We start from the raw sequence: 4,083 nt of genomic DNA, 5'->3' as shown, positions 1-4,083 counted from the left end.
GATTCATCATAGCTCTTGCAACTTTGGTAATAATCCTATTCTTCCTTTCTATAGTAACACCATTCTGTTATGGTGTATACTTGCATGTAATGTGTCTTCTAATCCCATGGTCTCTCAAGTAGTAAGAAAAATCATTTGACATAAATTCTCCTCCATTATCTGATCTCAAGCATTTTATGTAACCCCCAAATTTCTTTTCTGCCATATCTTAAAACTGCAAAACTTTTCAAATGCTTCACTAGTATGTTGCAAAAAGTACACCTAAGTCATCCTATTGAAATCATCAATAAAAATGATATAGGACCTACATCTTCCACTCAAGGAAACATTCTGACATGGACTCCAAATGTCAGAGTGTGCCATTTCCAAAGGATAAGTGCTCACTGCCCCCCCTCTTGAAAATGGGAGTCTAGACTGCCTGCCAAGCTGATAAGACTCACATACATTATCAAACTACATCTATTTCAGCCTTTGCGAATTCGCATGCGTAATCCTTCTATGTCATAGTTTGGCATCTTTATATTGTCCATGCCCAATCTCAACATACACAGAATTATTGTCCATATGGGGGGTCTCCTTATGCATTATTAGGGAAATGTCAAATCACCTTAACTGCCAAGATTGAAAGTCTACCTGCCATCTTCTATGTGTTGCCTAACACGGAATGAGTTGGTAATGAGGTACTATTGGGATGCCTATTTAAATGACTCATCAAGTGTATACTTGACCTCCAACTACAATGTATCCATTTGGAGCTACCCAGCATCAAGGTTATCACAATTTTCAGCAAGGGTACTAATGCCTCAATGGAAAAGGAAGTACCATCGATGCTCCCCATACACCCCAATTCACCCCTCAAAAAGAGAAATGATTCTCTTCTCAATGAGTTGCTCAAGGCTTGAATAGCCCATGATAGGCCAACCAATTAGATATATCCATCCAATAGGAACAATCAACTATGGGTTTTGATGTTTTGGAACAACACATGCATAGAATGAATGACTAGGAGAAAGTGAGCATCGTACATTAACTATGTTTGTCAAGTGTGCATACCTACCACAAAGGATAAAGTCGGGTCCATCAAGATCCATAGTTTCCAAGCTTAGAATGCGATAGAACCTTGTGATAAAAGACCGCAAGGTTGCGAATAGGAAGGCACAGGTTGGAAGAGTGTATGGTCACTCGCCTTCTCCTCGCTAGCCCAATTACGCAAGGAATTGTGCACAAATTGTGGGACTGCGCAAAACAATGCCATGTGTTTTGTAAAGCATGGCGGTCTATTCGAAGAACGAGCAGGAACAGTGCGCTAAGCTTCCAATTCGAGGAGGGAGAGGAGGTTATCTTCACATAAACAGCCTGGTGTCGAGGTGAGCCCAATAGTTAAGTTACCGAGAACCTATAGATTTAAGTTGGCTATACTTGCCGGGGCTTTTGGTATGAGGCCCTTCTTGACCCACCGTTGATGGTAAGAGGAAGACAAGGTGAGGCGAAGTAGAAGTGGAATGGCAAAATATAAACGGTTACAGCTCCACCTATGACATAGGGAATATAGTGAACACGTATGCTGAGCGCAGTACGAGTGTCCGTGCAAAGCTCATACAACTAGCACCGTCTAGAGTTCATAACGATTCCGGCATCCATGCATAATAACGGCATATACCTACGCGTAGGTAATTTATTTACTTCAAGAACAAGTCCAAGTCAGAATCCAAGCGAACGCCGGCGGCCGGACGATGATGCTCCGGATTTCACGGGAGGCAGGACGGCGGCTCCAAATATAGGCGTGTGCCTGGTGGAAGTTGGATAAAGTCCCACATGTGAAGCTTGCCGCAAAATGTACAATCTAGATAGCCGCAGTTGGCGCGCGCTCGCCCTTTCGTTCCTGGGTGTATTGTGACGCCTGTAACCCGAGGAGGGGGGAGTATACAGTTGTGTGGATGCCACCGGTCACGTCGTGCACTGAGATTTGGGGCTGATTCGCTGCCGTTGCAGCGGCGCCCATCTCCAAGTCGCGAGTGGACGAGATCGTTGCCGCCCGGAGGTCTGGCAACTCTCCGTCCTCGAAGTAGGGGAGACCGCATGAGGCCGGAAACGGAGCAATGCTACCCCTCGCTCCAGACAGTGGAGGGACAACGCCACCTTGTCTGCAGGCCGACCGTCGGCCTCCTCTCAGTCCCCGGTGACAAACCCGATCTTTTATTCATTTTACGTACGTACGTTCTCACACGCGCGTACTAACTAAGGCGCAGCCTTCCCCCAATTTATTTTGGTTGCCCCCTCGAGGGCTACTATTCCACGTGCTCGAGCACCGGCACTGCCCGCGCACGCACATACCACCACAAGCTACAAAGCACTACACTCGTGCAACCAGGTTAGCTATTCGCTCGGAGCCTGCTATCTACTTGCCAGCACCACATTTCTTGGCACAAGAGAGAGGCACTCCCACCCCATGCGCGTTTTCCAACACCAACACCCATTCTTCATGGGACTTGGCAAGAAAAGCCACCCTTCAATGTAACCGAAATCGAGTAAAGCCCCATCATCATACCAATGCCCGCTCCCTTTTGTATAGGAAACATCCACGCCATTGGATCCGGTCTACATGAAAGCATACAAACGAGCAACAACTCTACACGGGCCTCAGAGAACTTCGCTTCTCGCCTTTCGAGTCGTACACCGCTCCATGGAGCCGTACGGAAATGGGGATACGAAGGTGGTGTCAAAAGAAAGATGCTATGGCAGTGGTAGTGCCACCGCGTGACCGCAACATGGTTACACAACCCACCTCGCTTTATCCCCATGGAGACACTCAGACCTTCTTCAAAACTTCAGCATGCTCCCATTCGAGGGAGCTTTTTTCCTCTTCCTCCTGACATGTTCGGCGAAAAAATCGCCCCTTGAACTAGTGCATAGCCATGTGCAATCATCCAGCCGCCAACATCGCAAATATATGAAAGACAAATAAGAGCGGAATGCGGGGCTCGTCTCATTGGGAAAGCGGCTTTTTCACTGTAAACTAAGAATACAGAGAAGAGTGCGATGTCTGCGTCAAAAGATGGTGCTCACAACAAAACTCGGCTCCCACAACATGGATACACGACCAACCACCACGGTTGACTGTCATTGGGTGTAACTATCCCACATACATCCGAAAATATGCAACCTATTTGGACCTACGGGTGAGCTATCGCGACACATTGGCATCCAAAGTTTTGGACCATCACCTAGATCTGGCACATCCACGATGAAAAGTGACAGTTGGAAGCCCTTTTTTCGGAGCTATACAAGGCAAGGAGTTTGGGCTGGCTATGTACACAAATGGCTAACTACGTGGTCGATCTTTTAGCTGGTCACTTGATTTTTTGATGTGGTCTAGAAAGAGCTATTTTTAATGCTTACCCTAGCTATGCATCTGTTGAATGAAGGAGATTCACCTTCTACAATAGAGCGGGAGAATCTTGAAGGAGCCTTGGTTGATGAACCCTCAAGTTCACGTGAATTTGATGAGGGTTCCACCACACATGATGTGTATGAAGTCAGTTTAAATAAGCCTACTTGGGCCAAAGACTAGATCTATTATACTATACTTATGTAGTGGAGCTCGAACTTGCAACTCTAAATGATGTCTGTGGACACAAACAATCCTACTTAAAGGGGATGTCTTCACATGGAGCTACAACAACTTAAAGGGGATCCCCCTACTGTTGCTGTGGACGCAATCCTCCTGAAACAGGGAAGTAAGCTGGACTAGTCTTTCCTATAGAGCATACAAAATGGGGCTAAGTGGTGGTGATAAGGATAAAGAAGAATAGTCAAATTCATTTATATACGGACTTTAAAGAATTGAATAAGCAAATAGTCGAGGATTACTGTGCCTTGCCTTTCATTGATAAGATTTTGGATCAATTAGGGGTAAGATATGTGGAGTATTTTTCTAGGTATAATCAAACAGCCATAACCAAAGAAAAGAAGTCAAAAACAACATTTATCATAGCTTTTGGTACTTTTACAGACCACGTGATGGCATTTGGTTTATGCAATGTCCCAAGAGGACAGCCAATAAGTCCTTCGGTGATATTTCAC

General features: G+C 45.6%; 1 non-coding gene across 1 annotated transcript; it reads left to right on the top strand.

The window, feature by feature from the left end:
• Window positions 1-1,896: 1,896 nt before the first annotated feature.
• Window positions 1,897-2,160, top strand: LOC148016715 (signal recognition particle RNA). Its single transcript, XR_015688228.1, has one exon.
• Window positions 2,161-4,083: the final 1,923 nt, after the last annotated feature.

Source organism: Lygodium microphyllum, chromosome 23 (assembly GCF_053477565.2).
Source record: "Lygodium microphyllum isolate KBCC chromosome 23, Lygodium_microphyllum_v1.1.10, whole genome shotgun sequence".
In the NCBI taxonomy this organism is placed as follows: Eukaryota; Viridiplantae; Streptophyta; class Polypodiopsida; order Schizaeales; family Lygodiaceae; genus Lygodium; species Lygodium microphyllum.
The sequence above is the reverse complement of the archived record's forward strand: the minus strand, read 5'-3'. Positions and strand labels throughout refer to the sequence as shown.